This window comes from Ambystoma mexicanum, chromosome 6p, assembly GCF_040938575.1.
Source record: "Ambystoma mexicanum isolate Mex_15411 chromosome 6p, UKY_AmexF1_1, whole genome shotgun sequence".
Classification (NCBI taxonomy): Eukaryota; Metazoa; Chordata; class Amphibia; order Caudata; family Ambystomatidae; genus Ambystoma; species Ambystoma mexicanum.
The window spans coordinates 1,206,923,475-1,206,944,888 of record NC_090935.1 but is presented as its reverse complement, the minus strand read 5'-3'; positions in this window follow the sequence as shown (position 1 = coordinate 1,206,944,888).

Below are 21,414 nucleotides of genomic sequence, written 5' to 3'. Positions count from 1 at the left end.
GTCCCGCCCCCCAACTGCCTGTATGTTGGAAATCTGAAACTACACCATGCTTGACACCAGCAGTAATGACCATACCACGGCAAGTGTTTGAGAAAAGGTATCTATTAAGAAAGCCATACCCGATGTATACCCGAAGAGATGGCAATCTCTTGGAAGAGGTTCCCGAAGGAATGTGAAAATAAGGGAAAGAGAAACTGGTGACATCACAATAAGTGAGAGTGATGCACAAAGAAGATAAGAAGAAGATGATGTGTGGACCTTATTGAAACCAATGACGAAATAAGGAATTGAGTGAACATTGATATGCGTTCAAGAATATTGCACGTGTGAAGAGCACTGCAGAAAATGCAAGCCGTTTAATAATTGTACAGAGGCAGCAACACAAGTAGATCAAGTAATCCTAGAAGCTAGCTATATGTAGTGAATAGGCTGCAGGTGAAGACACGATTGTATAGTATCTGGATATGGGTGTCACACATTTTAGTAAGTTCAAACCCACTGAGAAAAAAAGATCAAGAGCTGTGTGTCGCAGCAAAGAATTAGCTGGAGATCGCAGACTTGAAGGGTAAGCAGTTTGGCCTGGTATCAAAGCTGATGCAGCCAAGCACTGGTTATCTATCCTCAAATAACAGAAACCGGGAGACGCTGAATATCCCTTGCTAGGAGGCAAAGAAAGAATACCATTAGTGCCAAGTTTATTAATTCAAGACAATGAATTGCTGAAAAATGGACTGAATTGCGGTCTCTTGTTATGTGGACTAAGGATGAAAATAGAAGTTGGGCATGCAGACCAGAACTGTGATAAGCGTGTGCCTGGACTCCCTTATATTCCCAGAGATGAGAATACATTGTTAGGCCAAAGGTAAATCTTTATGGCTGAAGGCATGGGCGATGAGAGATGTTGGGCTAATTGGGTGGGAAAGCAAAGTCAAGTCCACCTCCCGGCACCTAGGGTATGAGATTATGTGCTGCTAGTGAGCCGGATGTTCCAGACATGGCGTGAGCGTGCCAACCATTTATAGAGGGCTGTATAATGAAGGGCCTTATAGTTTAAGAGCCAATAGTATTCTGTGTACTTAATAAGTGTTGAGGAAGACTTGCACTAGAGGCAGGCTTAAGTTGTCCACCTGACAGTAGATGTCCAACCACAATCTCACCCCTTATAGAAAGTATACTTAGATGTTCCCCTTGAGCCAACCACAATCCCTCATAGGTTTTTCTTATTTGCCACGTAGTATGATGTCACTTATGATGAATTTTTAGTACATAAGTGTGTTTTTATGTAAAATGTGTTGAGAGCTTGAGCGAACATCTGTCGATGTCTGTTGTAACTCCCTGTTTTAGACAATTGATATTAAAAGAGTCGAATTGGACTTTGCCAACTTCCTAAGTCGTTCTGATTATTTGGTGTAAGAGTTACTCTGCATTCCATCCTATGCATGACTTGTTACTGATTAAAGACCATATGCTCACTTGGTAGCAATGTCGGATGGTTCAGACCAATCGACCCATTAACTCCAGATTTTCGGACGATTGGGCATCCTCTGCCATTTAGCTGGAAAATCATGCAGTTTCCTGTGGAGAGCGACTGAAAGAAATCTTGCATGAAAATCGAGACAGTGGCCAGGGTCCCTCTTTGAGGATATCCCTACCTGGTTTCCACAGGTGCTTTTCAGGTGGAAGACAAAAGTGGTCGGTTGGAGGAGGAGATGATGCCAAAGGCCTTGAGCCAAATGACCGAATGGGGAGTAGATTGAGGGGAATGGCAAATTAAGGGGACGGGATTGTGATAATATTAAAAGTAACAGGAAATATTGTGTGAACAGGTAGAGATAGTGCCTAACGAGTCCTGGCTCAAGAGATTTTCAGAAGAAGTCATCTCACACTCCAGTTGGAGTCTCTAGGCCACATATAAACAGGTTTACATAAGGAGATGTGTTAAACTCTGTGACACAGTAATTGATTAGAGGCAAAGAGGAAAAAATGGTGATCACAGGATATTTTTAGTATATCTGTAAAGTAGACTAGTTTGTCTTGTTTGTCTGTTGAAGTAGAAATATTAAGGCGGCAGAAGAAGAAGCAGTGAAATTATTGTTGAGAAGAATCGAGAAGCTATAAGTAAATAACATAGTGGAGAGATTGGTACCAATCCACAGACAGACAGAGATAATTGAAAAGGGTAGAGGTTTGAGCCACGATTGTTGGAGCGCGCTCATATTTGGTGTTTTAAAAGTTTTGGAAAATGGTGAAAGCCATTTTTTCAAATCTGGTAGGTATTAACAGTCAATTGAAACAGGTCACAATGGGAGATATCCCTCCGCTGATGCCTTTATGTGAGACATTACCAGAAAACATGCCCAAGCTCAAACAGTATAGTACAGAATGGGTGAAAGTCATGGCAGATAAGATGTTCATGCCATGGCCAAAAGGGGGATCACTGTCAAAAGTGGTAGTACAACACATGACCACATACTTGCATACTGCGTACAAGGGGAAGAAATGAGAGAAAAGATTAGCTTTTTTAGAGCTTTCAAAAATGTACCAGAAAGAGACAGAAGCCAACTGAGGAGTGGATGCTTAGCCAGTATAAGGAGGAATGCGAAAGTGGTCAGTTGGAGGAGGAGATGATAACGAAGGCCTTGAGGCAAACGGCCGAACGATGAGTAGATTAAGGGGAATGGCAAATTAAGGGGACGGGATTGTGGTAATATTAAAAGTAACAGGAAATATTGTGTGAAGAGATAGAGATAGCGCCTAACATGTGCTGGCTCACAAGAGTTCAGAAGAAGACGTCTCACACTCCAGTTGGAGTCTCTAGGCCACATGTAAACAGGTTTACATAAGGAGATGAGTTAAACTCTGTGACACAGTAATTGATTAGAGGCAAAGAGAAAAAATGGTGTTCACAGGCTATTTTTAGTATATTTCTAAAATCGACTAGTTTGCTTTGTTTGTCTGTTGAAGCAGAAATATTGAGGAGGCAGAAGAAGCAGTGAAATGATTGTTGAGAAGCTATAAGTAGATAACTTAGTGGAGAGATTGGTATCAATCCTCAGACAGACAGAGATAGTTGAAAAGCCATTTTTTTTTAAATCTGGTAACTATTGACAGTCAATTGAGACACGTCACAAGGGCGATATCACTCCTCTGATGAATTTATGTAAGACATTACCAAAACACATGCCCAAGCTCAAACAGTATAGTGCGGAATGAGTGAAAGGCACGGCAGATAAGATGTTCAAGCCATGGTCACAAGGGCGATCACTGTCAAAAGCGGTATTACAACACATGACCACATACTTGCACACTGCGTACAAGGGGAAGAAATTGGAGAAAAGATTAGCTATTTTAGATCTTTGGAAAATATACCAGGAAGAGAGGGAAGATCTGTCACCTAAGGAGTGGATGCTTAGCCAGCATAAGGAGGAAGGTGTCGAGCCTTCGGCTCCCCTCACCTCGCCTGAAGTAAAAGGCATTGATATAGAAGACGTAGGGTTGTATCCATTAAAGGAACTAAAGGCAACAGCAGAATATAGTAATCCGTGTATAGCAGTGACGATAGTCCAGAGGAAAGTAAGAGAAAAGAGGAGACCTTTGGAATTGTACAAGATAAAGAAGAGAACAGTGAGCGATGGAATGTGTCAACAGAAATAGAAATAGAAATTAAGAGACGGAAAGGAGAAAAAGATAAAGCTGACGAGATAACGCTCGTACAGAACAAATGGATGGGAGGACAGATATTACTCAAGCTAGATGGGAAAATCATCGAGGAAGTAAGGCGAAGAGAGGACAAAGATGATAGAAAAGACAGGGAAAATAAGAAGGATTGAAGGAAGACAAACACAAAAGAAAGAGCAGAGAGCAGCGAGAACAGATGTATCAGGAGGAGCAACAAAATAAGGAAGAAAGGGCAGAAGAGCAAAGAAAAAATGAAAATGGACAGAGAACGATGGAAGGTATGGATAGAAAAGAAAGGAAAGAGAAGAGGAAGGAGCACAGTAATTAAGGTCAAAAGGATACCGAGACAAAGAGAAGAGGAAGAAAGAAAAGCAGGAGTGAGGAGAGAAGAGATAAGACAAGAGGAGGAGAGAATCAGAAGGAAGGTGCTACAACAAAGCGAATTAGATGAAGAATTAGAACAAAAAAGGAGACAGCAGGATTCTGAATCTAGCCTTGCTCGAAGGGAGCTAGTAGGGTCGAGCCCAGCAATACGATGGGACAGAATAGAAGAGTTTCTTCCGATGAAGGAAGCAACGCCAGGGGCATTTAGAGTAGTATTAGAAGAGGAAAACCTTGACATAGCAAGCATCGGAGAAAGGATTTATAAGGGAAGTAGCAGCTATTCTGGGAAGAGATTTGATGACAAAATGTAACATGACGATTTCATTTACTGAGGAAGGGATAGTGTGTTCCACTCCTGGAAAACACTAGTTAAACATTAGCAAATGTATACTGGCATTCACAGGGCAAGTGGCTCTGTGAAGCGTTCCAGTAGAGCCAGAGGTTTTCGTTAATGGGGTGGGCATTCTATTAACATGGTTACCTGGCTTAGTGTGATGATACCTGATAAATTCTTGTTTAGACCAGAGATACCTCTGGACGAAGGGGGCGACAAACTATACCTATAGAGCTATAAGCAGCCATAGTACGAAGGGAAATGTCAATGCTCGAAGGAACGGATGACGAGGGTAGACAGTAGAGGACAGTGATAGCTATCAAAGAAGGGTACAGGTTGACTTACATTACTGATGATTACATGTTTAAAGATGACCCAACAGAAGATGAAGTAGTGTTCTTAAGGAGCATCACATACTGGAGAAGAATAGAGAAAAGGGAAGTCCCACAGCGAATGACAATAACGTAACAGCGTCCAGCCTTTTTCGAAGAAGAGCTAGACAAAGTGGCAAGCATCCTTTGTCGTGAGCAGATGGATGTTTCCCCCTGTTTGAGGTGACAATATGTTGGGAAATTAACAGTCTCCCCCTTGCCAAGAAGCTATTGGTTGACTCTAAGAAGAAATGTTTTTCTCCACCTGAGTCATTGATTGCCTTAAGAACACAAGTGGTCATTAGAAGATAGTACATCAGGATCCCAGAGCCAGCTTTCCATGATAGCCTAATTGTCATCTGTCGAGCTTAGAAAGGCATTCAACTTAGTTGGGATCTACCTACCGCTATTGTATTAATAAGCAAGAATTGGAGTTGCTTACATTGGTCTGAAGATATCATCTAGCAGACCCTGTGGACAAACACAGGCAAAACTAAAGGGAAATTGTCCTTGCCACCAACAAGAAACACATGATCTACACACTCTTGCCCCTGAGGAAAGTCCCGCTAATTCAAGCAATAGAGGACAGAAACTTATATAAATCGGGCCTTTAAAGACAGTGTTATATGAGGGGTAGTCAAACTAGCACTGTGTAAGATCAAGTCATGTATACTTGATTGTGTGTACTTTTTATTATTGTAAGATTGTTCAATTGAATTGTTATGATGTGTGTCTATATGTTTTTAATGTTTTGATAGAAATTAGCAGGTGGGAAAAACCTGCGCTCTGATGAAATAATAACATTTCAATGTGTTGGAATAAGAAACATCTTTGTTGACCACGTTGTTATCATCCTATATTTTTTCAGAGGTTGGTAACAGAGGTATTTGTTTGCTAGTTAGGGGACACATGTTTTTATTATTAGAGAGTGACCTTCCTTTTGTTAGATCACATACATTGTATTCACATTTAGTAGGAAGTTGTCAACATCACACAGTGGGCGAACCCTTTTGTAAATATTACCTAAGCATCCTTTGGATCAAAGGCCCCTATGATGCAGGTTTGCTAAAAGGGATGGGGAAGTTAAAATAAAGTTAAAACCAGGGGATATTTTACCTCGAAAAAGTCAGTACCCCATGTCTCGAGATGCTGAGGGTATATTCAAGACCATTTCTGCACTAATGAAACAAGGCATTCTGCTACCATCAGAATCATCGTGCAACACTACGGTGTATCCTGTGAAAAAATCAAAGGGAGAGTCATGGAGATTCATACAGGACATGAGACAGATTAACCAGATTGTAGATGCAGAGGCCCTCATTACGACCCTGGCGTTGGACCATGGTGGTAGTAGCACCATGGTCCATGCCGGTAACTTACCGACTCCGCCATGGCGGAATGGGGAATTACCGCCCCATTCTGAGGTTGGCGGGACGGTAATTCCCCATGCCGCCATGGCCCTTCCCCATTTCCATTTTTGCCCCATAGGGCTCAATGGAAACGGGGAAGGCGCTAAGTAGGGTGCCGCAAATTGCGGCATCGTACTTAGCACCAAGGTCCCTTTGCGGGTTGGTTTTTAACGCCTGCAAAAAGCAGGCGTTAAAGTCTCCAACCCGCAAAGGGACCTCGTAATAAGGCGTTAAGGGTTTAACGGCGCCGCCATCTTTTACAGCGCCGTTAACCCCTTAACGCCTGGGTTGTAATGAGGGCCAGAGTTTTCTTTAGTTCCTAACCCGGCGACGATACTATGCAATATCCCAGTGGTGGCTCGATATTTCACGGTGATTGATTTGAAAAATGCATTTTTCTCAATCGCGCTGCACAACGACTCACAAGACTTGACTTAATTTACGTTCCGCCAGACTCATCTGAAACATACTAGGCTGCCTCAACGGTACTGTACGTGTAAGTCTCCATCTATTTTTAACAGAGTCCTCCAGATGGACGTAGGCAATGTTGATTTGAAAAGTGTGGAGATACAATACGTAGATGACATTTTAATCTGTAGCACTACAGAAGATGAGTGCAGACAAGACTCGATTCAGCTCATGACTATCCTAGCAGACAAGGGATACAAGGTAGACATTGAAAAATAAAGTATTGTCAAGAAGAGGTGTTATACATAGGACAGTTGATTTCACATGAGGGAAAGAAGGTGACACCTTGAAGGGCTGAGGCAATTATGAAAACTGCAAAACTTCACACGGTAAAACAGATGCAACAGTTTTTGGGACTAAGTAATTATGTTAGAGCCTGAGTGTTCGATTACAGTTCATACACAAGACCAAGTTACAATAGAACAGACTGAGGAGATGGAGAAAGGATTTGAAGAGTTGAAAAAAGCAATTTGTACAGCTCCTGTTTTGTGGATTCCCAATTATGCTGAGGATTTTTTTTTATTCTCACACACAAATGGAACAGTCATGACTGCAGTGCTTACACAGAGGACCACATTGGGGCATAAACTGTTCGCATATTACAGTGGGATTTTAGACCCGGTTATGAAAGGACACTTTCCTTGCGAACAGTCATTGGCAGCCGCCACGTTTGAAATTGACAAGTCTACATGAATTGTGATGGGCTGCTTTATGACTCTCTTTGTTGAGCATGCTCTGTTTGCCATCTTAGAGAAACATAAGGGCACATTGAAATCTCAGAGAGCTTCTGCTTATGAAGTAATGATTTTGAACACAATTAAAATTGTAAAGCATAAAATAATGAATCCTGCCATATTTATAGCCGAACCAGTAACAGAGGGTGACACATGCATGATTGTGCAAATTATGTTGAATTTTATGATGATATACCTAAAAGAGAATGCTCTGCCAGGAGGGGAAATTCTCTTTATTACTGGTTCTTCGGAAATTGATCAAACTAGTGGAGAAATGCATTCTGGCACAGCTGTAATAAGGCATAGAATGAATGGGGAATTTGAAGTGGTAGCAAGTGCAAGACTATGGCTCAATTTTTGGCGCAAGCAGCAGAATTGGTAGCGCTCATTGTCACGCTTGAGAAACACAAAGGGCAGGAAGTGACGGTGTAGTGACTCCGCCTATGTGATGTCAACAGTACATGCAGGGCTAGATCATTGGAAAATGTGGGGCTACCTCCGTGGGGACAGCACTCCAGGAGGAAGACACTTACAATAGGGCTAAAGGGAAAGAGAATATGATGGAGGGGGGAAGTATCAGTTGACAATGTCGGCTTTAAGATTCTTCCTGAAGAAGTTGTAGGATGGTTCGTCTCACAGGTAAGGGGGTAGCTCATTCAAGAGGGCAGAGGCCTGAACTGGGAAGCTGAAGCCATCAAATCTTTTCCGGTGGAATCTGGGTGTGGTGAGGTGAAGTTTATAGGCTGATCTTACTGGCCTCACAGAAGAGTGCTTCCTGATTTTTTGGGACAGATATGGAGGGGTGTCATTAGAGAGGCATCAATGGGTGACGGACAAAATCTTCAACTTGATTCTGTCTTTGACTGGGGGCCAGTGGGTTGATTCTCAAGCCTGCAAAATGTGATCCTGCCTGCTAATGTCTAGTGCCGCCTGGAGGGCATTGTTTGGTATGATTTGTAGGTTGTGTATTTTGTTTCAGAAATGCTGCACAAGAGAGAATTACAATAATCGGGTTTGGAGCCTATGAGAGCACATGCATTAATGAGCATAGTCACATATCCCGATGATGATGCAATGTGGTTGACTTGACGCGTCATGCTTAATGAGGAGCAAAAGTACCCAGAGTCTTGACAGAAGGGACAAATGGAAGGATGTGGCTATCGATGGTGAAAACTTTGTTGGCCTGGTTCATTTTCAAAAGGAGGTGGGCTGTTGTTATGGGACGGTAGTTGGTAGGGATTGCAGGGTCGAGTGAAGGTTTTTTGAGTAATGGGGAAATCCAGGATTCTTTCAAGATACAGCAGACAGTGCAGGAGGCAAAGGAAGCGTTAATGATGGTGGTGATGAGTGGGAGTAAGGCTTTTGTCCATTCCTTTAACAGCGATGCAGTGCATGTGTCTCCTTTACAGCGTGAGGGCTTGAGACTTTTGATAGTGTTGGCGAGGGTGGCGGTGCAGATGGGTTAGAACTGGAAGAGAGGGATGTCTCGCTGGACTTTCGGTGGGGAGCCACAAGCGAGGGGGCCGGTAGGCCTGTTGGCTTCACTTTTGTTTTTGCTTGTAGCTGTGTGATTTTCCTCGTTAGGGTATCTTGGACACTATTCGATCAGACATTGTCTTTCGTGATGGTAGAGGGCTGAGTGATGGGGTTCCCAAGACCTCTGAGGATGGAGAAAGGTTCACGGGAGCTAGAGGCTGCCCTTGTGATTCTTTTCTTGTATGCCGCGGCTTAGGAACTGTGGATTGATTGTTTGTAACAGAGGACGTTTGCGAAGAGGCAGGATTTTCTGGCTGTGGAGGGGTTTTTGTGCCTGGCAGCTTCAGCAGCTCTTTTGGTGGCTCGGGTGATGCGAAGATCAGGGGTAAACCAGGAATTGAGGTGTAATGTAATGTTAGTTTTCCAGGCTTTGAGGAGGGGCAGAACGTTTAGTCTTATTACACAGTGTGTTGTACTGTTCAGCCAGTGTCCTGCGTAGGTGGGAGAGGATGACTGAGAAGAGGGATGACCTTGTTGCTGGTCAGTTTGCGGGTGCTGTGGGACAGGATGGTAGATGGGGCAACTGCTAGCTTGGCATGAGTAGTGAGGATGGGGATGGGGATGGTGAAGGTGATGATGTGGTGACCTAACCATGGAAATGGTTGGTTGGATAGGATGGAGATGTTACTTCTGTGGTCGACAAGCCAGCCTAATGTGCGACCAAGGGAGTGTGTGGGGTCAGAGGTGTGTTGGGTGCAGCCTAAGGCTGCCATGGAGTTGGATAAGGCAGTGGTCTCAAAGTCTACAGGGTAGTTGAAGCCAAGGTTAAGGTTGTCCAGGAGTAAGAGTTGGGTGGTGAGCTTAAGATTAGTTGACAAGAGGTGGATGAGGCCACCTTCAAGGGTGTTGATGGGGCCCGGAGGTTGATAGATAAGGTGAAGGGTGATGGTGGCGCTATCCGAACATTTTAGCTTTGCTGACATATACTCGCAGTTAGGGAGGGGGTAGTGTTGATGGGGTGCAGACTGAGGGAGTCCTTGTAAATACGGGAAACACTGCCTCCTTTTTTGAGGATCCTGTATCAGCGAAGTATGGTATATCCTGTGGGGACTGCGATGGATATTGCTGGGCCAGAGGTAGGAGTCAACCAGGTTTCAGTTAGGACGAGGATGTCGAGGTTGTCAAGAGTGATGAGGTCTAAAATTTCATGAGCGTGAGCAGTCAGGGATCTGGTATTGAGGGCGCACCAGAGAGGTACTGACAGTGGTCTGGCAGAGTGCTGAGTAGAGTTAGCCAAGGTAGCTACCTGAGGACGGGGCAGTATTGGTGAGGTTAAGTGACAGGGAATGGTGCAGCGTTGGTGGTTAGATAATGGAATTCCATTAATGGGGGAAGCGCGTAGATGGTAGGAGTGGTGGACTGTGAGGCTAGGTGTATAGTGCGTTCTCTCAGTGGGTGGATTTTGGGTTTGACATGGGCTGTGGGAGCAGCGGTGGCGATGCATGGCATTGATGGCTGGGGGCTCCTGTCTGCTGCATAGAAATGTCTATCGCAGTGAAAGGTTCTTTCAGAGCCTTTCAGGAGAGTTGGATGGAATTGGGATGAGCAAGCTCCTTGGCGTTGGCGTTTGTAGCAGTTATGAAGCAGTTGACTGAATATCAGACATATTTCAAGCACATTTTATTCGCAGTTTATTCAGGGATAATTCCATTACAAAAAAAGGTTTGTACAAGTAACAGAAGGAAATATGTGTCCAATTATTTACACAAGAAATCATGATAATGTATCTGCAGTACCATTCTGTTTAAACTACAAATGCATAAGCAAGTACTCGTTATTGAACATAGTTTGGTTTTTATAACTGATTCTTGAATTTAGTAACAACAAGCATAATCATGTCATTTTTTTTTACTAACAAATTATTTTATTTTGGTTTATACACGGAGGTTTTTAGGCAGTGACATGGTTCAATATTTTGTCCAGCAAAACATCAAACTAAGTTTGCTAGTTTGCTTTGCATAAAGAAACCAATTGTGACTTAATTGGTTTGTAGGTTCATGATTGAGGAATGAAAGAGGAAAGAAGATTGAGCAAAACATTGCATGAAGAAATTGGTACATTCACATAGAAGGCACATAAATCATGAAAGAGTCATAGTAAGTCATTTATAAGATTAGTAAATGACTCCATCCCACACCACGAGAGGACGTGCGTGCTGCTGCCTCTGCTTTTCTGCTTTTGGCTGGGGCTGGGCTTTTGGAGAAAACAAGCCCAACCTCCATAAAAACCCTTCTTCCGCGCGGAGCGCGCGCGGAGTTCCGGGCAGAGTTCCAGTCTGATCCATCCCACACCACGAGAGGACGTGCGTGCTGCTGCCTCTGCTTTTCTGCTTTTGGCTGGGGCTGGGCTTTTGGAGAAAACAAGCCCAACCTCCATAAAAACCCTTCTTCCGCGCGGAGCGCGCGCGGAGTTCCGGGCAGAGTTCCAGTCTGCTCCAGTCCGCTCCGGGAGCTGGGGCTGTCGGGCGGACCCACCGACATAAGAGTGCTGCATGAGAACTGCCAGGACACAGAGGTAGGCGTTCAGTGCATCAGTACGATAAACAAATAGCACTAAGAAAAAAAGCACTGAGACTACTCAGAAGACGCGCCAAGGCTGATAACACCATTGTTGCATGGGACCGATGGAAAGACGAAAATAAAATCTACAAATCATGGATCAGAGCGCGCCGAGCCGCTCTTTACCAGCACAACGCTGAATCAATGATGAGAGTCTTAATGTCAAAGAAAACCGCGGACTTCTGGTCCCTGGTAAACGCCTCCCATGGTATCACAACCTCAACTATGATCAACGCAGTCCCGGAACAAGTCTGGGTCACATTTTTCACCAATCTCTTCGCCAGCCCGCCCTCTATCACTAACACGTCTTTTGATATTATGGCCGCCCCCTGGATCGATCTGTCAGCTCCAGCAGACATAAGTGCAGCCATTCTAAAACTAAAATCTTCACGAGCTCCGGGCCCAGACGGCCTGACGAACATAGACCTAAAGAAACATCACCTGGAATGGTCCAGCTTCATCAGTATTCTATTTGACCACTGTCGGTCCACTAGAAAGATTCCAGCATCATGGTCCAAAGCAATCATTATCCCAATTTTCAAGCAAGGAAGCAGGGAAGAGCCTCAAAACTATCGCCCAATCACCCTATTGGACATAATGGGTAAACTTTTTGCGTCTCTCCTCTTGTACCATTTCAATCGATGGGCGAAATTGGCCCCCTGCAGTGACCCATTTCAACTAGGCTTCAAGAAAAACGGCGGTACCGCATTAAACATCCTCATACTCACCATTCTGAAAGCCAAAATAAAACAAGGGTCCCCCACAGTCTACGTGGCGTTCATCGACCTCTCTCAGGCATTCGACAAAGTTGAGAGATGTAAACTGTGGAGAAAGCTGGAAAATTGGAACTGTCCGCAAGACGTGCTACTACCAATAATAGCCCTCCATACCAACAATACACTCAGTGTCCGGTTGAACAGACAGGGAGCACTGTCTAAAGAAATCCCCGCTCACAGAGGAGTTAAACAAGGCTGCCCTCTAGCCCCTGCTCTGTTCGTGGCTTTCCTGGGGGACTACAAAGACTCGGAAGCCCAGGTCCGAAGCTTCCCGCCGAAGTTTGGCAACAGTTCCCTCTCACGCCTTCTCTACGCGGATGACCTGATTCTCTTCGATCAAACCCCGATCGGCCTCCAGCGGCAGCTGGACAATCTGGAAGCCTACATGATCACCAACAATCTTCAGATCAATCAGACGAAAACGAAAATCATGATCCTCTCCAGATCGGGCCGCTCCATGAAAAAAACTCGACCTTGGTCAGTATGTAAAACCAACATTGAAGTGGTCTCGCACTTCAAATATCTAGGTGTGATCTTCGATGGCTCCTCGAAAGAACTCACAATGCAACAACGTCTGTGGTCTAAAACTAAACAACTTACATCTCAACTAAGAGCGATCGACAGAAAGTATGGCAAATTCTCGCTAGTACCGGCCATTCATTTCTACAAAGGTAAAATGGTACCGACCCTGACCTATGGCATGGACGCCATGTTCACTGTTCCGTCCACACTGTGGCGGGCCTTGGAAGCCTACATTTGGAAATCGCTCCTAGGCCTACCCACCGCCATTCCAATCGAAGCCATCAGACGAGACCTGGGCCTCCTATCACTAAGTGCCTCCGTCAGTGGGGCCTCATTGGCCCTCTTCAGGAAGATTCTTATTAAGGACGACCTGCCAATTTCCAACATCATCGGCCAAGAACTCGAGTCATCGAACTGTAAGGCTGTCCAAAATTGGACTCACCTTCAAAAAACCAAACTGGAAGACTTGCACTGTACAGTAAACGACCTGATCTCAAACCCGCAAAGAGTCAGTGAAAAATTGAAACTACAAGACTGGATCAACACTTCTGACAAAGCGGCGGCAACCAAGTTCCTTAATCATCTTCCACCGACTTACAATAAATTGAAACTTCCCATGGCGTACTGTCTGAGATTCCCAGACAAAAAGCTTCGCTCTATATTTCTAAGAGCGCGCTTAAATCTGCTCCATACGCGGGAAATCTTAGCGATGAGAAGGTTGGCGACCGATACTACATGCAGACTGTGCAAACTTCCGGACTCTACTGAGACCGTTCGCCACCTTCTCCTAAACTGCCCCGCCTTAACTCAAGTTCGTACAGCCTTTCTATCTCCCCTATGGCTCGACTCGGTACTGATCAATGAGCAAACATGGTGGTACCGCCTGATATCTGGGGAAAAATCCCGCTGGGCTGCTGCGACGGCCAAAATAATGGAAGCTGCCTTCAACAAAATCAACGCCGCAACCTAGGCGCTCCATTGGCCATTCACTTCCAGTGGCAAGGCTCCTAGCATCTGATGTCCGTGCCACAGTGAACATTGGAGACCACTAATGCACACGACACACTGTGATTTTGCCCCCAAATCTCTAGACGCTCCCCATATTCTCAGGTCGCATCCTTGTAAAAATCTTTTTCTTTGATTATATACAAGTAATAATAAAAAAAAAAAAAAAAAAAAAAAAACACAATATTTTAGAAACTATCTGTAAAGATGCTGTCAATTATTTGTATTAATGTTTGCAGTATTACTGTAATAGAATATAACATTGAATAAGACAGAGAAGAGTTCAGTAATAATACAGGCCAGAAAGCATGAGAGTAAGAAAAAGATTCTTTGTTAATTGACAGATTAAAAGTGGGCACATTTTACATATATTCTAGAGTTTATCCCTATTCATTTTTGGGACTGGGGCGATATAACCATTGAAAGTAAAAGAGAATTCTAAGGTGTATACTCAAAGGTTGTGGGTGGTTGCAAGAGAAAGAGGAAGCGTGAGAGTTATAACAATGAAAGCTGGAGTTGGAAAGCACATGAAGACATACCATGAAAAAATAGCACTTTTTGATTGTTAGAATTCAGATGCATTTATGGGGAGGCATCCTATGGTGAATAGCAGATCACTAGTGTGGGATAACATCAAAACGGATCTGAGCGAGAACCCTGAGGAACACCGTAATGAAGAGAAAGATGTGATGATGACAGGATGGCCCAAGAAAATTGCAATTTTAGAGGTAAAGAGTACATCAAAAGATTGTTGAACCTTAAATGCTAAGTGAAAAAAAAATGAGAAGTGGAAAGGGTATCGCATTCTTTTGCCGACAGTAATTACTTTGTGGTACTTTACCACAAAGTAATTACTTCAAATTGTCATTGAATTCTTTAGGGAATATGGGGTAAGGGGTAAAAAGGAGGTGGGGAGGAGCTTGGCATAGGGGCAGTAATGAATGGGAAGAGCAGGCATGGGGGGAACCACCGTAAAAAAAAAAACGATGACAAAAATCGAAGTAATTTCCTTGTGGTAAGCCCTACGCGGAGAAAAGAGAAATGCTGCGTCTGAAGCTGCTGTTTTTGCTGTGGTGCCTGGGACAGCTAACACCAATAACATTACCTGTATGCTGCTCGGGAGCCCATGTGCTCTGTGTGCTCCGTGATTATTGCAGAACTGACACAGAGGATTGCGTTTGATCCGTACACAGCCGTCCCTGTTTCCTTAAGGGGCTCTACTCTGCTGGCCACGCCCACTTCGGAAAGCAGCTAATTTAAGGCTGCCCACGTGACCCTTGAGGCGATAAGCCCTACGTGGAGAAAAGGTCAACTCTGCGTCTGAAGCTGCTGTTTTTGCTGTTCGTGCTGGAGTGTCGGGAGGAGGGGGCCCCATGAACAGCTTGGCAAAACGTAAGTCCTCTCAGATTGTTCCTACCCTAAATACCTCAAAGGGAAGGGAAGGCGGATCAGCGTCATTGTACATTGTTAATAATCCATTCTGGGAACCGCGAGAGACTGTTGGAATTCAATCCTTTGATCTCATGGTCCGCAGGCCATATCTCGACGAAAACACTGCACTGATTCTACATCCGCATCTGATCGCAGTAACTGTGTAAGGTACAGTGAGAAAAAAGCGTGTGCTGCAAACTCTCATCTCACAAAAGGTTATCATGCATGTTCTTTCTGGAAGGAGCGCCTGCTACCTTTTTTTGAAATATTTGCAAGGAAGTTGGGGTTGGTCACCCTGAGTTACCTGGGGGCAACCAGACGTGGACTCCCTGCTCACTGTGCTCAGAGAGGCACAGCTTCACCTCACTGATGAGGCCCAACAAGGCTGAAACACGTGTATGGGGTTGCTGTTGGTACTCTTGTTCAGAGAGGAATTGCCATAGCATTTCGGTGCTGGACTGCCCATGTGGGCGGGACAAAGACTGATATGCAAATGGATATTTCCCATCTCTGAAAGGTACAGTGAGCAAAAAGTTTGTGCTGCAAACTCTCATCTCAGAACAGGTTATCATGCCATGTTCTTTCTAGCCAAATAGTCTCCCTTTTGTGAATTGTGTTCTTTGGTCTCCTCTGTAGGGGACTTTCTATCAGATTGCCACTCATATAAGATCGAAGGAGCAATTCTGTGGGTCAATTACAGTCTGAGGCAGTTTGAGACTTCCAGGTTCCGGGTTGAGGTACCGCTATGGAGGATGACTCCAGAACTTTGAGAAGCAGTCGCCCTCGGATCATGGAGGCCACAGGCTGCGGCCGAGCAAGGGAAGATGAGAACTTGTTGCTCGGCACCATGCCTGTCGCTACAGGCGAATGTTTTTGCCTCTCTGAAGATACGGGTTTACCTGATAATATGGAGAAAAGCCCCACTGAACAAATGGGCAGCAGGATGGGGGGGCACCACTGTAGACCTGTGCCCCTCTCTGTAGAGAACATCATCAGCGTGTTCCCTCCAACGCTTTCTGAAACATTCACTGAACCTGGAAGCATGCCCTTGACTGGAACATCATCACTGAATATGCCGGCTTCCAAATTGGTAGTGTAGGTTGTGTTCCATCGTGCGAGGGAGGGAGGTGAACCCTCCATACTGTTGGAGAAAAATCTGGGGGGAACTCTGGAGAGCAACCCCCCAGAGAAGGCGGGAGACCTACTCCCCGAAGCGAGCTGCCCTCAAAAAGGGGGCATTGAGGAGTCTGTGATAGCAGACACGACTATGGACACAAATGCGGCAGAGAGTCCGCCACCACAGGGCCATATCCCGAAGAAGAGCCAGCAAGAGAAAAGAAAGTGTGCCGTTATCTGGCAAAACCAGGAGTATTTGAGAAAAAGGAAACATTAAAAACCTCAAAAAAAGAAATCAAAAGGAAGTTTTCATCAAAAGCTTGCATTGTTAACAACGCACAACAAAGAAAGGGGAAGCAAATGACAAAACAGTTGAATGGACCAACATTGATACAGATTAAATCACAGAAGGCCAAACCTACGTCCTTCACCTCTGAACAGAAAACAATATTAACAAACTCACTTAAACTCTTCTTTCAAAAAAGAAATCATACAAGGACACCTGGAGCCGAGAACGATCTCACGGATGCAGAATTAATTGCTGGAACGGAAACCCTTGAAACATCTATACACTATTTAACATCAAAAAATAGTGAAGAGTCAACAAACGAAAATACAAATCAGAACTTCCAGGTGTTGGAAAAGCGGACTTCATATAAATAATCACAACCCACAAGAGCGCAGACTTCGATCCCCGCATACAGAGATGGCACTATGGTAAACCACGAAAATCTCTTCCTAACGGAAGTTCTTCCATAGATAGCGAAAGTTCACCGGACTGTGAAGTCGTGCCCATCACCCAAAAACAGTTGGAGGGCAGATATGACCAAAGAGAGGGGGTAACTAATCAATATGAAGAAAATGGAAATCAAAGAAACCAAAACGTGGGTGACGAGCATAAAATACGACTATCGCCCCCGCAACGAACAAATGACTCACCGAGGGAAAATGAGAACGCCCTTAGGCTAGAGAATACAGTCTCAAGGACTCCGGGCTAAATGCAAAATCTAAGAAGGATGAAAGAAAAAGAGATATGGAAAAGGGACAAAGTGGGGACCCGAGTCTCTTACTGCCCAGAACACCCTCATCACCGATCGGAAGACGGCATAGTGAAATTTCATCACTACCACAAAGAGACACACCATCAAAGAAGATCGCCCTAATGTCAATTATGTCCACTATAACAATTGCTCTGAATCCATTTTGTAAACTCTACGAGACACTGGGATATACCTTAAAAGACCAAACATCTCTAATAGCAGCAATGAACTCAAAATTAATTCTTCTAGAGGGGTATTTGCTGGCTAACTCTGGTGAAAAGCTCAAGTTGCGACACCCTTGAAGTCAGTGAATACGGCATCTCAAACTGAGGTCTTTCAAGGCCGGTGTTCAAAGATCAAGCCTTCATCTGTGTCTACACAAATATACACTCCCATATTATAATCTCTCCACAGAAGTGGGTGCTGGGAACAGGTTCGCAGCCGAAGGGGGACTGAACTCAACAAATGTCTGGTTCAAGAGCATTATTTCAGGTGGACGATACTGCGACGGCAACCAACTCCCGACAGAGGCAAATTGCTACAGGGGTAGGAACAAGTGCGCCCAAGTGCAGAGGAAACGGCTCGATTGTTCAAGATCATACCATGGCGCATAAGATTGCCTCTTCGCCACTGACTGATCAGGAATGAAACTCTAATGATCCACGAACTAAGGACAGTCAACCGTCCTATGGTATTTTCTCACAAAAACTTGGTGGTAGTATAAAAGATCAGCCGGCCAAGGCGGCTATTTTTGACGTCAGAGCAAGGGGTGGCCAAAGTAGCAGAAACCTCGGAATGAAGGAGAAAAAAGTAGTCAAACTTAAAATAGGCAAATTAGAAAGGCAGGAGGCAAAAAAACTCCGCCCATTCACCTAATTTAATGGAAAAGAAAAATCCTATTGATTTGGAGGAGGAGGAATGTGCCTCGGTTGATCTTATGGATCTAAGTCAATATCCATTTGAAGATTCTGATATAGAGGATCTTCCATCAGTTCAAATGAAAAGAAAAGCCACATCTCCTCTAGAAGTGGATCAAATATGTGAACCAAAAAGAAAGATCTTAAGAAGCGACAGAAGGGTCGCATTTCTCTGAAGGGACCAGCAGAGATCCACATCATCCATCAATACAATATATGAAGCCCAGAGTGTCCAAAGATGAAAAAATAGGGACGGAGTTCCAATTTCCAAAGAAACCCTAAGAGAGGAGAAAAGAAGTAGAGACGAGAGAGAGTCATGAAGATGCCCCCCAAGGACAAACCAGAAGGAATCAAAAAGACTTTTGGGGGAGTATCTGGACCACAGAAGCAAGGACTTAAGTGAAAAAGAAAGAGAAGGAAAAGCTGAAGAGCATTGGAACTACAAAGTTCCAAATCAGCAAAAAAAGGGTATTCTCCCTGAAGACCTAATCAAGGAAAAAAGGAGATATTTAGACCAAATCGCAAGCCTTTTGAGCATTTATATTAATGAGAAACATCAATAAAAAAATGACAATCTGATCTTGAATCGACGTACATTAATGAAACTATGCGCTCAAATTCCAACTTTGCATGGTCTTTGATCTGAGGATCTAATTATCGTGGAACCTTTGCATGAAGGAAGAAAAGCATTTTCATACTTTCACATATTTACAACAAGAACAATAGACTTAATAAGATCCTCGAGTCGAAATTTCTTAAAATTGGGATTTAGCTTAACAGATCTATCTGTAGTTACATCGCAAGACCAGGTGGCAGACCCTAGAGAGCGCTCACAGTCCAGGGAACCATGTCGGCAATTTCTAACACCAGCCTTAAAAAAGGACATTCCTCGTGAATGACCAATGACCTGGAAATCACGCAGTCAACTTTCTACTTCAGCCCCAAAAACTGATTTCCCAAAAGTCTCAAGGAAAGAGTACATTAGGGCAGTTAGCCCTGGGGCCTATGCAAAAAAGGAAAGAAACTATGTAAGAGAAATAGTAGAGCGGCGTCGGACAAGAAGCAACTGTGAAGATCGAGAGGAAGACAAATACAGTCATTACGCAAATAGAGAGGAAGCAGGGGAGCGCTTCTACAGCGAACACAATAGATACCCGAAAGGCCCGCACTCAAGCAGAAGAAAGTGATGATTTTAGAAGATCCAATCCAGCTATATTCAGTAAGGGAAGGGACCAGGTGACAAAAAATCGAACGACCAACCCAAGAAGTTGGACCTGGGTCTCTAAGGCAGTCCAAAAAAATCTGTGAATTAGCCACTAAAACAGGATGGGGCTAGTTTTACTCAGACATCTAGCCACAATAGGAATCTTCAGAGACAAAATGAACAGATTGTGATGGGCTCATGGAACACCAGGGGCTTTGGCCATCTCACAGGGACCTCGACATGAATCTTGGAGAGTATGATATCCTATGTCTTCAAGAGACATGGCTGATGATACAACCATGGACGGCTATGAAATTGCATTCTCTGCAGCTATAAAAGGGCATAAGGGAAGACCTTCTGCTGGTCTATTGATCACCATCCATTCTGGCAGCGGGCTATCTTTAAAATCAATATTGACATCAACAGCTCTGATCCAAACAGTCCTGATTGAATGGTTAAAATATAATATAGAAGGGAATCAGGAACACCTCTTTTGATTTTGATAGTCAATTGCTACTGGAGTCCGGCTGCAATCAAAGACGAAGCTTTCATCCAATCAATAAGGAACATCTTGGAAGATTCAATTCTATCTAAAAAAATTCACCATATCATCGTTACTGGTGACTTGAAGAAAATGATTACCCATTGAAAGAAAGCACATAAGTTTTACCCTCCTACAAAAGAGGAATAATATGGAAACAACTAATGGAGGCATTTGACCTTCATAATTTTCACACTACAAGACAGCACCAACATCCCATAATTCCATCTTGGGAACGAAACGGTCAAGGAATGATGATTGACCATATGTTTGTTTTACGGGAACTGCTACTAATTATTGATAACTTCGACGTCATAAGAATGCAAAACAGCGATCATAATTTGTTGCAAACAAGATGGAAAACTACCCAGAAGCTGCCAGAACAAATGTCAGCAGATCTGGAATTGCATAATGGTAGTATTCGACTTCGTCTAAATGAAAAGGCCATTCAAAATTTAACCCAAAATTACCAAATGCAGTTGGAAAAGGCCAAATACCCACAAACAACAGATTTGGATTACCATCCCTTGCTAGAAATTTTTAAATCAAGTAAGATAAAAGGGACTGAGACTAAACCAAGGATAGTACATGTTTATAACGCTCTATTAATGACAAAAAGACGAACAGTCAGAATGCTTAAAAGGCAAGCCAAAAAAACAGGTAATCCATTGATTAAGGAGAAGTTGGAGCAGGAAGTGCAAAGCTACAGAGCATGGGTATGAAACAACAGGTATAGTTTGTATCAAAAAGACTCTGAAGACATGCTCCGTGCACTGTCCGGGAAAAAATCTAGAGACTTCTGGTCATTGATTAGAGCAACGGGTGGTGATTCAAGCGGGAGGCAACAAAATGGAGTGGGAGAAGAAACGTGGGCGACCCACTTTAAGGAATTGTGTAAATCCAAAGCCATCACAGTTAAAACCAATGCAAAAAAGAACAGAAATGGAAGATCACTTGGGCGATAGATGAAATAGAATCAAGGATAAGAAAATTGAACAACTCGAGGGCTGCGGGTCCCAATGGAATCACGAACCTAGAACTGAAAAGGCATCCGGAGTCCTGGGCACACCTTATTAGTACAATCTTTAAGGAAACAGTAAAGGCCAGTACTATTCCAACGTCATGGAGAAGGGCACATATTGTGCCAATCTTCAAAACAGGTGATAAAGCGGACCCGTGCCAATATCGACTGATCGCCTTGCTCGATACAATAGGGAAAATCTTTGGATCAATTGCCCTGGAAAACCTGCAAGGCTGGATAACTCATTCAGATAATATCGACCCATTGCAAACAGGCTTCGTGAGAGGTCTGGGTACAACAATTAACATCTTACTATTAAGTGCACTTAAAGAGAAAGTAAAGGATGGGAAACCACAAATGCACTTAATA